This window comes from Capra hircus, chromosome 26, assembly GCF_001704415.2.
Source record: "Capra hircus breed San Clemente chromosome 26, ASM170441v1, whole genome shotgun sequence".
Taxonomy (NCBI): domain Eukaryota; kingdom Metazoa; phylum Chordata; class Mammalia; order Artiodactyla; family Bovidae; genus Capra; species Capra hircus.
The window spans coordinates 968,510-981,823 of NC_030833.1; the positions used below are offsets into that span (position 1 = coordinate 968,510).

The following is a 13,314-nucleotide window of genomic DNA, read 5'->3' on the forward strand; positions in this document are numbered from 1 at the left end:
GAATAACAGAAGAGATAAGTGCTGGCCTCTGCCCCCAGGTCCCACCGTGGACCTACTTAATCCTTTGTAATTTCCTGGGTGGCAAGAGTGTCATTTGTCCTAATGAGGTGATTCTGGGTGGGCTCCCAGGTGGGAGCCGGTCACCAGAAAGACCAAGCCGTGGTTAGGAGCTAGAACTTTCCTCTATACCCCACGCCCACCCTCCAGGAAGTGGGAGGGGCTAGGGACTGATAACGCTCAAGTACTCCGAAGTGAGGAAGCCGCAGTAGACATTTCTAAAGTACGGGCTTTAGGGTCCGGGTGGGTGGACGCATCCATGTACCGAGAGGGGACACACCCCGCTCCACGGGGACAGAAGCTCCTGTGTGTGGGACTCCACCAGACCGCCCCCGAAACACCGCTGCCTCTGGCTGTCATCCGTGCCCTTTATGCCACAACAGACTCCTGGACCGAGGTAAGCGCTTCCCGGGGTCCTGCCAGCCAGTCTCAGTCGTGTCCGACTCTCTGCGACCCCATGAATCGCAGCACGCAGGCCTCCCTGTCCATCACCAACTCCCGGAGTTCACTCAGACTCATGTCCATCGAGTCCGTGACGCCATCCAGCCATCTCATCCTCTGTCCTCCCCTTCTCCTCCCTCTGCACAAACCAGCTGGTGTCAGAATCCAATTGAACTGCAGGACGCCCAGCGGGTGTCTGATGCCAGACGTGTTCCGTGTGAGAGAGAGGAGACGCAGGGGCTGTGGTTTCGGTGGAGGGCAGTCTCTTCCCTGGGTCTCCGGACAGCAGACCTGTCCAAGGGGCTCCTGACAGCCGCATCTTCAGTGGCGTTTGACCGCTCGGGCTCCAGCGAGGCCACGCGCTGAGCCCTGACCGGCCCTGACCGGCCCTGTCTAGCCCTGACTGGCCCTGGCTGGCCCCTGGGGGCCTGCGCTTGAGCCAGGATGGACCAGGGCCCCCTCCCAGCTTGCTCACAGCACCCACAGCCGGGCCCCACCCCCAGCCTCAGGGGCCCGGGTTCGGCAGGCCCACCACCACACGGCTTTGTGGCTCTGCTGTGTCCCGGGGGCTAAAGTAACTTGAACACAGGCCAGGAGCTGTGCACCACCCCCCGCACCCCCACGCTGGCAAAGACCTGGTTGTGCTGTGGCTTCTGGAGCCCAAGAGGACTCGTGCTAAATTAGACTCGAGAACAATTACGTAAGGAGCCGCACCGCCCTCTCCCTCAGACGGACCCGCGGCGGTGAGCAGGAGGCAAGCCTGCCATTGCCTCCGGGGGCCCAGAGCCCTCCGTGAGGCCGGGTGGGGAGGGCGACCCCACCTGGGGCCCAGGGCAGGAGCGGGGGGCTGCAGAGCTGGCGGCTGCGGGGCCCTCCCTCTGTCTGCGTCAGGCCAGTGTCCTGTTTGCCCTTGCCCAATCCTGGCTCAGAGGGAAAGGTGCTGGTTTAAAATGCCGACTAGAAAGCCGGCGTGTTTAATTCTTGCAGGCAGACAGATTCCAATTAGCAAAGAGGAAAATCCATATATCGGGTCCCACGGGGATTGGGCCTCACCGTGATAGTCGAGCAGTGGGGGGGTGGGGGAGCCCGCTGGATAGAGTCGGGGGCCTAGGGAAGAGAGGCTGCCTGCCCCCCCCCCACCGGCCGGGACCCCTGTGCCCTTCTCGGCCCTCTCCATCCCACAGCCCTTCTCTCTGGGGGTGGACTCGGCCGTGGCCACACCTCTGCTGTCCGAAGGGCTCCCTGGGGCCATCACGTCTGTGCACCCAGCACAGGGGACCCCTCAGAGCATCCCAGCCCTGGGCTCAGGGCCGCTGCCTGTCCTTGGGGTTCGAGGTCCTCTAGGAGTCTCTGCCGGCTGGGGCTGGGCCTGGTAGGGCCTCCCTGCTTAGCCCCCCTCACCATCGCCCGCCCGGGTGGATCTCAGGGTGGGGGTGATGGGGCGCCTGGGGCTGCCCACGTTTATTCCTGGGCTGGGTGAGCCCATCAGCCACCCCACACTGTTCACCCCCAGAGAGGCCCTCAATTCTGCCCCGGCCCACACTCACAGTTGCTGGGGTAGCCCTGGCCCTCCAGACCCCCCGGCCCCCCGGCCCCCCGGCCCCAGGCCCAGGCCCCGCTCCTCCAGGGCCTGGATCCCGCGCCTCAGCCTGACTCACCTCCCCCGACGCCCTCCACACGCAAATCCTCCTGTAGGACCCGTGTCTGGGCAGGATTGAGAGGACCCCCTCCCCACACACACACTGCTGAGCTAGTCTGCCCCTCCTTAGAGCCAGCCCCACCAAGCTCCCTCCCACCGCTGCTTCAGCCGCAGCCTGAAGCCTGCCTCCTCCAGGAAGTCCCTGCGATTCCCACGATTCCCACGATTTCCACGAGGGCTGGTTCCTGCATCCCAAGGCGCCTCCCCCCGGCTGTCACGCCCTCACAGAAGCACGTCTGGGTTTCACAGCCAGGGGGCAAGTGACCACTCCAGGCGCCCTGCGCTCTCCTGGGGCCTGGGTCCCCAGGGGCTGGAGGGGTGACTGGATGACCGAATGAATGGATAAGTGAGGTGCAGGCTCTGAGGCCTTGGCGCCTCCAGGTTTCCTGGCAACATTCGCTGTGCCCTGCCTGGAGCCCCAGGGAAGGGTGGTGGGCTCCCCGTGGGGAGAGTGGCTCCCAGGCAGACTGGGAGCCACTGACCTCTGCGCACAGTCTCAGGCCCCTGTGCCAGGGGCGAGAGAACCACCAGGGACAGCTGTGCCCAGCTCTGTCCGTGGCGCCCCCCGGAGCTGGGCCCCCTATGCCCTGGGGGTGCAGCCTCACCAGGCACAGGGGCCAGGGGAGGCTGGGCAGGGATGGGGCGGGGCGGGGCCGGCAGGAAGCCGCAGGCAGGGGGCTTCCAGGACCACCCGGGTCCGCAGGCACCATCCGCTTCCTTCTGAGGAGCGGCCTGGGCCTCACCCATCCCCCGAGCTTCTCTCCCTCCAGCCGCCCCACCGAGGAGGGCCAGTCTCTCGGGACAGGCGGGACGGCTCTGCTGCTGTTAACAGTGGGCGAGGCTGGGAGGCTCAAGGCCTCTGCTGGCGGGTGAGGAGGGGGCTGGGCCTGATTCTGGTGCCTGAGGCTGCTGCCCGGGCCCCAGGCCCGAAGAGACGCAGCCGCGACCCACACCCACTCAGACTCCCCCGAGACACCCCCACAGAGCCAGGACGCCCAGATGTCCCACGGGAACCCACCATCACCCAGGCTCACACAGACACCCCTACACAGACCTGCACACACACACACACAACGCCCAGGCTCACACACGCGCAGGGACACACCTGCTCTGAGGAGGGTCTCAGGGCAGGCCCTGGATCACCGTGAGGAGGCCCAGCCCAGCCCACCAGAGGCCCGGGAGCCCGCGCCCCCTCCAGCCTGGGGTCCCCGGCCCGCACCAGGCCCCGCCCCGCCCCGCAGGCCGGCGCCTGCAGCTGGCTGGCTGCAGTTTCCTAGGAAACGCTGTCTCTGTCGCTGCATGCAAGGTCTCCAGGGCCTCCAGCGTGTGCCAGACAAGCCCCCGGAGCCTGCCCGGAACTTGGGCTGCAGGTGGGCACAGGCTATAGGCAGGGGAGAGGTCCATGTGCAGAAGCGGCCTGGCGGGCCGGGGCAGGCCCTGAGATCTCATGGGGAGGCCAGCCCAGCCCGCTAGATGCCCACTCCCCGCCCACCCCTGCCCCACCCAGGCAGCGTGGCCCACGCCATCCCCACAGCAGAAGGCCTTCCCGAGGAGCCTGCCATCCTGGAGACGACACTGCTAGCAGCAAGCGGCCGGCAGCCCTGTGCCCCAGCTGAGAGGCCGCAACGGGGACCGCGGAGCCGGGGAGGCCCGCTCGTCGCGGGTGTGACTTCCAAGAGCAGGGCCCCCTCTAGGCATGGAGGGAGGGGACTGGAGCCGGTTTCCTGGGCAGGGTTGGGGCCTGATGAGGGACCACCTCGAAGACCCCACGTTGGCAGCCGGCCCGCCTTGGCCCCCCGCGCACCCTGGGGTCCACGTGCTCACAGAGGCAGGGCAGGGCCAGGGGGCAGGGGAGGCCCCAGCCAGACCCCGGTGTCCACCGTCCACACGTCTCTGAGGACATCAGGCTGCGGGTGAAGACGCTGAGTGTGGAGGCCAGAACACCGCCCTGGAGCCCACCCTCCGGGACGGGGGTGCCCGATGCAGCCGAGGCCACCCTGTGCTGCCGGACAGACACGCAGATGCCCCGTGGGACCCACTCTGACCCCGGAAAGGACCCCTCACTCAGAGGACCCACCCACTGGGGGCCTGGCTGGCTAGGGCACCTGTCGAGTGGCAAGTGGGACCACGTATGCCAGGCCTGCCTTGAGGGCGGGAGTGGGGGCGGGCGAGTGCTCGGAAGGGGCCCCCAAGGAAAGCTGGTGGACCCCTGCCTGCCCCGGGGGCGCCTCCATCACAGCCTGCCCACCAGCCCAGGGCCAGATGCCTCATGGAGGTAGTGGCCGCCACCCAGAAGGGAGGGTGAGATGCTGGGTGGCTGGCCCCCGGGGCACAGGTCACCCACCACGCACGTGGTATCCTGACTGCTGGGGCCTGGGCAGGCTGGCCCAGCCCCCCGCTCCCACAGCAGTGGAGAGACTTGGGGAGCCTCCTGCCTTGACCCCAGCCAGTCCCGGAGCAGCAGGCAGAGGCCCTGAGCAGCCGGGGATGCCGCCCACAGGGCCACTGAGCTCAGAAGGCTGCCGTCTGGAGGCTTGTCCGTCCAGCCTGGTGGGTTCCTCCCAGAAGCCCCGAAGGTGCCGCCATCTGACCCCCACGCCTGCGCGTCCATCCCCACAGCCCGCGTGCCCAGGCCCAGCCACATCTGCCCTGAGCTGTCATGGCCCTGTCTATCCGCGTGCCCCGCACTCCGGGAGTCACGGTGTCAGGGCGCTGGGGGGCGGGGCCCTGCAGGCTCTGATGGGCAGGGCCCCTGGGGGCGGCTCGGGGTGGGGGTCGCCCTGTGGCCCCCCCTGGCTCCGGCAGCAGCTCTCCGGTCCCACGGCTGTGTGCCTGAGGTGTGGCCAGGCGCTAATCACGCTCTCTCCTGCCAAGCCTGATCGACTCCTCCTAATTAACCCATTTTCTGTCAAAGCGAGATAATTGAATTTGCCAGGAGCCGGCTATGCTAACGGAGAAACACGAGACCCACTTGGCTACTTGTCGAGATGGTGCTTCCAAAAGCAGCAAGGATTTGGTCTTGAAAGCACATCGTCTCTTCCCATTGGCCCATGTTCTCCGGGCTCACCAGCCTCTGTTGTTCTTCCGGGGGCAGGGGTCCTCAGCTCAGGGGCCTGTGAGCTCGGACGGGAGCAAATGGCATCTTTGGTCTCCTCGACTCTGACCGGAGCTCAGCGGCCCTTCTCCAGGAGCATCTGTCCTTGGTGCCCGCGGCTCTGTCTCCACCAGGAAACCCGAGGCTCCACCCTCATCCCTTCCTGACCCTGCGCGCTGTCGGCTCCCACTTCCTCACCCAGGTCAGCAAGGGGCCCAGCCATCACTTTAATATTTTGATAACTATTTCAAAATAACTGGTTTCCTTTGTAACCCTGTGTGCCTTTCAGGTCAGTTCAGTTCAGTCGCTCAGTTGTGTCCGACTCTGCGACCCCATGGACTGCATGCTTCCCTGCCCCTCACCATCTCCCGGAGCTTGCTCAAACTCCTGTCCATCAAGTCGGTGATGCCATCCAACCATCTCATCCTCTGTCGTCCCCTTCTCCTCCCGCCTTCAATCTTTCCCAGCATCAAGGTCTTTTCCAAGGACTCAGTTCTTCACATCAGGTGGCCAAAGTATTGGAGTTGCAGCTTCAGCATCAGTCCTTCCAATGAATATTCAGGACTGATTTCCTTTAGGATAGATTGGTTGGATCTCCTTGCAGTCCAACGGACTCTCAAGAGTCTTCTTCAACACCACAGTTCAAAAGCATCCATTCTTCGGGGCTCAGCTTTCTTTATAGTCCAACTCTCACATCCATACATGACTACTGGAAAAACCATAGCCTTGACTAGATGGACCTTTGTTGGCAAAGTCATGCCCCTGCTTTTCAATACACTGTCTAGTTTGGTCATGGCATCCGGTTCCATCACTTCGTGGCAAATAGATGGGCAAACAGTGGAAACAGTGAGAGACTTTATTTTCTTGGGCTCCAAAATCACTGGAGATGGTGACTGCAGCCATGAAATTAAGACACCTGCTCCTTGGAAGAAAAGCTATGACCAACCTAGGCAGCATCTGTCTTCACTCACTGAAACGTTAGTGAACAGTGGAGCACACGGCGTTTTTAGGGCGGTGGAATGAATGACTCTGCGTGTAAGATGGGCACATCACCTGCGTTTGTCAGAACCTGTGGACTCAAAGATCGAGCCTTCGCCTGAATTATGGAGTTGATTAATAATAATGTATCCAAGTCGGCTCATCAGTTCTAACAAAGGTACCCCACTCCAGCCAGGTATGAGCAACAAGCGGTGGACAGTGAGGGGACGGGACTGCTCCTACCGTCTGCCCAATTTTTCTAGACACTTTCAACTGCTCTAAAACATCAAGTACATTATTATTATTTTTTTGACTGCAACTGTGTGGCTTGTGGAGCCTTAATTTCCCAACCAGGGATTGAACCCTCACCCTCAGTAGTGAAAGCCTCGAATCCTAACCACTAGGCCTCTAGGGAATTCCCTAAAGTTTATCAAATTTTAAAAGTTTATTAAATATGAAAAATTATCCCTAGGTTATACAGGGGTCCCCTTAGAGCCTCGGACCTGGGGAAAGTGTTCCTGGCTCAGGCTCAGGCCTCCCCTCACAGCTGGCCTCCAGGACCATTGCCAACCTGAGCCCCGTGGTCAGGGACAGCCTCAGACAGCGGGCACCTTGGCGGTGGCCTGCAAGGAGGAATGATCACACTGAAAGCACGATTCTGTGTTGACACGGCTGACGCATGTGCACACATGCCTGAGTTCACGCCCCCGCCCCCCCGCAGTGCTTTCGTTCCCAGCTTTGCAGACAGATCTGAATTCTTTTGCAGCGCTTTCTGTTCTGAAGGCACTTGTGGCTTAATCTTAGCCAGCACATTCAAAGGAATTAAACCAAAAAGCTCATTTCTGAAGAGAGATAGAGTATTTGAATGTCTGCATCACTGTACCATGTCTGCCTAATGTTCTAGAAACTTCTCTGGAGGGTGGAACAGCGTCCACCCCCAGGAAATACTAACCCAACCACGGACACCTGGAGGAAGAGAGACACCTTCTTGTGAAAGGTTGTCCATGTAGCCTCTTTAGATGCAGAGATCCGGCAGGAATTTCTTCTGTTTTAAAATTTCAGAGCCAAGTTTAGTTATTGTTAAACTGGAGCTAAATGACAGTCTGCTCGAGAGCTACAGTGTTTGAACCTGGAACTTAACACATGAAATGCCTCAGGGGAAAACGCACAGTCTGTGACCCAGAAACCAAGGGTTCCGCCAGGGCTGAGTGCAAAGCGAGGGCTGTTTGCAGGAAAGGTCTCCAGTGAGGGGAGCATAGCTGTGTGGAATGACCTCACGGCACACTCACAGCCCTTTTCCACTGCGAGGAAGCGTCCTGCACAGAAACTAAGCCGCAGAGGAGAGCCCGGGCCAGGGGTGCCCCCGCGTCCCAGCAAGCACACACACCAGGCCCCTGGGAGCTTTACGCAACCCCTCAAAGTGCCAATGAGGCGTGGACGGGCCATCCGGGGTCGGGGGCTCACCAGGAACGCAGGTGCAATGAAAACCTGGTCAGAGAAAAGCGATGCTGGTGGGGTGGACCCCCCTCGGACCTGCAGGGTCATCCCTGCTGGGGCAGGCCACTCGGCACCAGGCCAGCGGGATGGGGCTGGCTGTGGAGGGGACCTCACTGCCTGGCCTCTGTCCTCCCAGGCATCGGTGGGATGATCCGTGATGGCCAGAAGGCCCCACCTTCTGGCTGGACCATCCTGAGGGCTGGCACATCCACCCCGGACAGACAACAGGGAAAGCGTGCCTGAGCAGCGTGCCCTGTCAGGTGACCAGTAAGGACGATGAGCCTCCCTCCTGGAACCCCCTACGGACTACCCTCTCTGCAGCCTTTCAGCATGGGCAGGGTACAGACCCCTGGGGGCAGGGCAGGGGGGCCACCACTGGACCATAGGCCAGAAGCCCTGCGTCTCACACTAGAGCTGGGAGCAGGGTCCCAGCAAGTCACCTGAGCCTGAGCCCAGAATGGAGGGACACCACGTGCTCAGGAGAGACGGAAACACACGCTGTCCTGAGATTTCACGGAGTGTCCACAGCGGCGACAAGGCAACAGGGGAGGGGACGGGGGAGCATGGCTTGTCCGAGCACGGAGCCGCTCGAGGGGCGGAGCTCCAGGCAGGTGACACTCGGGGCTGGAAGCTCCACCCTCCGTGGGGGGAGCCGGGAGCCAGGTCCACACGGTGCGACCCGCCCGTGTGAGCGTCCATGTCAGAAGACTCCCCGCAGACGGCGCTCGGATTACAGTTCCGGGCTGCGGCTGGGGTGACGGCTGAGGCGGGGTGACGGAAGCCTCTAGAGCCAACTGTGGCACAGTTCTGTGAAGGTTCTACAGCCACTGAACTCAGTGATGAGAGCTCTGATGGGACGAGAGCTGTGTCCACAAATCTGATTTCTGGAGACGCCCCTTCCTGGGGGTCGAGATGGACCAGAGGGCTCCCTGCCCGGCGCTGCCATGAGTCCTCACCCCGAAAACACGAGGGGACCCCCTAGACAGCTCCTCCATTCTCTTCACTGCTAACGCCCATGAGGAGCTCTGTGCTTAGGCTACGTCCAGACCAGGGACCTGGGGCGGGGTGACTGTCCCTGCAGGGGCCCCAACTCAGCCATTCTGCCCACACGGGGGCTCCATCTGGCCCGGAGGCGCCTGTGCAGGGCCCACCAGAACCCCCTGGGGGCAGCAAGGGGAGGAGGCCAACAGAGTCAGTGGAGACGCGCAAGCCTTTCTCCCCAAAGCAGGCAGCCCCCCAGCCCTTCCCTTGTGGGCTACACGGCGCTCCGCCCGCCCAGGCCCAGGGGGGTGCGAGCCCCTTCCCAGGCAGGCCAGCCGCCCTGCTGCCCACCAGGGGCAGGCTCTCCCAGACCCCAGCCCATCCCCTACCCTGCTCTCATCTGAGACCCCACACCTCCCTCCAGAGGACTTCCTGCCCCTAGCCCTCCTGGGTTGTGCCCTCCCCATCACCCCTCCCCAACACTGCCCCTCCTCACCACCCCTCCCCCATACTGCCCCTCCTCACCCCTTCCCCACCCTCCCCTTCCCCACACTGCCCCCTGCCCCTCCCCCAACGCTTCCCCTCCCCCACCCCTCCCTTAACACTGCCCCTCCCCAACAATGTCCCTCCCCACAATCCCCTCCTCTGTCCCTCCCCCACCCTCCCCTCCCACACACAGACCTCCCACCCCTCCCCACCTTCCCGGCTCCTCCCCCAACACTTCCCCTTCCCCACCTGCCCCTCACCATCTTCCCCTCCCCCACCATCTCTCCCCTCCTTCCCCTCCTCTGCCCCTCCCCTGCCCTGCCCCCGCTCCTCGCCAGTGCTTGGCAGGTCAGGTCCAGGTCTGATCACAGTCCTCCCTGTCCCTCAAGACCCCTGGCACCCGCCTTTCCTCCTGACCCCTTCCCAGCTGTCCCCGGAGGCCCAGCCGACACCCCCCCACCCGCCTCCCCGTGTCCACACCCCCAAATGCAGGTGGTGGAGTGTGATCCCACCTCGCCCATGTTGGAGATGGGCCTTAGGATGACCCACTTTGGAGGCACATGAGGGCGAGGCCCACCATGCGTCAGGGTCCTTCCCGGGGGAGATCAGGCTCCCAGCCACAGAGAAGGCGTCTAAGAGCCAGCGTCTACCCACCAAAAATGCTGGGTCAGCCGGCGCCCTGACCTTGGGCTGCTGGCCTCCACACTGTTAGGAGTATTAGTGAGCGTCCCTGGGACTCTGTAAGGCAGCCTGAGCCAACCGGGCTCCCCATCCCTGCCCCACCCCACCTGCACCCCTGCAGGAAAGGGAGGGGCCTGTCCACTTGCTCAGGCTTTACTGAAGCATGCCTCTGAACAGTGAAGCCTGAGCTCCACGCCTCTTGGGGCTCCCGGGCCCTGGGCCCCCGCCCTCAGCCGAACCAGGAAGGAAGGAGCCTCTGGGCTCTGCCTCCCTGTGCCTGGCCAGTCGTAAAAGCACGGGGTCAAGGGCACTGGCCGCTGCCCAAGGCCTCTGATGTCCGAAGTGAAAGGCAGTCCTGGCATCAGGCGGAGCTAAAAATACACCAGTCTGCAGGACGCCTCCAGGGGGCGGGGCAGGAAGCGAGGCCCTGGGGACCGTAATGCTGGCTGGCTTGGGGCTGGCCAGGCCACAGCGAAGGGTCTGCTGCGGCCCCTCCAGCCTGAGGCTGGGAAAGGGGCTGCCGCAGCCCACGCCAGCCCAGCCCCTGCCTTCCCCTGGGGACTGAGGGGCTCCAGCCTGGGAGTGTCCTCAGGTTCTGGGGGTACTGCATAGGAACGAACAAGCCCCCCAGCAGACAATGGTCACTCAGGCCAGGGAAGGGCCCCACTGGCCAGCAGGGCGGCTGTGCCCCTTGATTTCCGCCTCCTTCTCATGTCCTCCACCTTCACTCCTCGCATCAGCCTGGTGATGGCCAGGGCAGAGCCCAGCTCCCTTCCCCACAGGAGGCCATGGGTGCTGCAGGCCCCTTCGTGACAGGGTCCAGCAGAGGCTGCCTTTAGTTCCCGCCGGAGACCACCGACTGCTCTGCACAGCGTCTTGGAGCGTGGAGATGCCTGCCGGACACACCCCAGGCCCAAAGCAGGAAGTGGGCGGGGTTGGGGGGAGCCCTGGGGCAGGGAGGGTGGAAGGGGGGTCGGGCAGAGCCTCCTGGGTGGCAGGAGGCCAGGAAGGCAGGGCCAGCATCTGCTAATGCCCAGGAGAGTCACGCAGGGAGACACACAGCAGGCCCATGGGGGCGGGAGGCTGCAGGAGATTCTTTTCTTCTCTGCTTTTCTGTATTTTACTAACTCTCTGCCACCAAAGAGGCTATTTTGTAATCAGAAGAAAAGCTTTGCAGAAAAGGAAGGGCTCCTGGTGCGGCAGGGGGACCACACCACAGCGGAAGGGTCTTCAGCCCCGTTGACAGGGCTCAAGGACCCCCTGGGGTGCCCCAGCCCCTGCCGCCCCAGCTGCGTGTGAGATGTGGCCGCTTGTGGCGACCGGCAGGCCCACAGTGAGGACTCCAGAAAGGTTTGCTCTGCCCCTCACACCGCCCCCCCAGCCCAACAACAGCCTGGCAGGTGGCATGAGGGGGGCCTGTGTAGTGTGCTTTATGGGCAGTTGAGTCCAGAGGCCCACGGGGAGGGGACACAGGGACTGAGGGGGCACAGACGTTGGTCATCCCAGGGATCCCACCACCCCAGATGCCCAGGCAGGCCCCCACCGGGAAGCCCAGGCCTGCTTAGGGTCTGTGCCTGTGTCCAGAATCACACTGCCCTGCGCAGCCAGGTCACAGACCCTGTGGGGCTCCAAGGGCTGGAGAAGATGTCGGCCTCCCTGGTGGGAGGTGGGGCGAGGGGAGGCTGCTCCCCTAGAGGACCTTCAAGGACCTGAAGGCTCCTTTCAGCATCCCCATGGCCTAGCAATGCAGCCTCGGGGCCTCGGTGCCCCCACCTGAAGGACGGGGTAACTGTGGTCTTTCCACCCCCAGGTCGCCATGGAAACAAGGAGTGTGGCACCATGACGGGGGGACCAGGGGAGTCTGCCCGGCTTCCTGACCTCTGGCCAGCCTGAAAAGGGGCCCGTGGAGGTCCACTCAGCAACTTCTCCATCTGATGGCTCCTTTCTATCCCAGGGAAGCCCCCCCAGCCCCCAGACCCACCTCCACTGGCTCCACCACATCCCCTCCCTCTAGGACACCGAGTGTGCAGATGTATGCCATCAGGCCAGGGTGTTGGGGGCCAGGCCACCACGGGCCGGGTCCTGTCTCTCTACTTTTCCTTGAGGTGTGTCCAGCCCAGAAATGCCCACACTTAGGGAGACCCCAGACCCCAGGCTCAGGAGCGCCCGTGGGCCTGCCCCTGGCGTTAGGGCCCCAGTGCGGGCTCCTTAGCTGCTCTGGCTCCTGAAGGCCGTGGGTTAGGGGCTGGGGACTAAGGGCTTGAGGATGGAGGGGGGGCCAAGATGGGCCATCCGGTCGGAAGACCTCGAGCGAGCAGTGAGGAGGAGGCAGACGCCTGCACCCCCGGCACAGCCTAGAGGAGGTGTGAGCCCCCGCTTTGGAGGAACGGGGCTGGGTGGGGCGGGGGGACAGCTGAGCTCATCCCCGCACACTTGTCCCCTTTCCCCCTCCCGTCCTCCCCGGCCACCACCTCCACAGCAAAGTGCTGACCTGCACCTTCCTCCCAGGGGAGCGGGGTGGCTGTGGGCGAGCTGGCTGCTGGGGGCCCTGAGGGACCGTGGGGCTGGAGGTCGAAAGGGCCGGGGGCTCCCTCCCTCGGGGGGTGGCCCAGCCCCATGAAGTCACACACCGGGCCTGGCTGGCTCCTGGGGCCACACTCACCGCCCACCAGTTCCCTTACAGCGCCTTGTCCATAGGGGAGGCCCGGCTGGCTGGTCCTCAGAGCAAACCAGCTCCTGCGAGGGGTCCGTGGGAAGCTGGACCCGGAGCCAGAAGGGCCCCCAGGGGCTCCCTCGGGCCCCTGCCCAACCTTTCCTGCTCCAGGGAGCCTTCTTCACCCACCCCAGCAAGGGAGCCCTCCCCGGGGACGGCTCCCCCAGGGGTCCGCCCCAGGAGGCCCACTCACTTCCTGCAGCCACTGTGCCCAGCCTTCCGGGGGTGTGGCCGGTAAGGGACGGAGCTCAGGGTCTGACATCACTGGGGGCACCCCAGATACTGTGAGGGGTGGCTCTTGGTGTGGGTCCTGACTCTCCTGGAAGGACTGGCACACGGGCGGGCGTGGTGTGGCATCATGAAATCAAACCCATGAGAAAACAGGATTAATTTGCTGCTTAAAGAAACAGTTGCAAAGTTTTTCTTTTAAAAACAACAACAACAAGCTGCCTTCCCTTTCGATCAGAACCTCGGTCGGTCCCTGCATGCCCAGGGATGGTGCGCCCCCGCGGCGGTGGGGGGACAAAGGTGTGGGCAGGAACAGCCAGGACCAGCTCCCCGTCAGTCCCCGGGCCCAGCGGCCCTCCTGGGGCATCAGGGTAGCGGCCCTGTCCTGGGTGCCCTGGGCTTCTGGGCAGGGGGTGGCGGGAGGGGGCCCTCACGGCCACGGGCATGGAGAGACCCCAG

General features: G+C 63.5%; 1 long non-coding RNA gene across 1 annotated transcript; it reads left to right on the forward strand.

Moving 5' to 3' along the window:
* Nucleotides 3,253–5,595, forward strand: LOC108634006. The gene is made up of 3 exons (XR_001917301.1): nt 3,253–3,567; nt 3,705–4,747; nt 5,133–5,595. It is a non-coding gene; the product is annotated as an uncharacterized LOC108634006 (long non-coding RNA).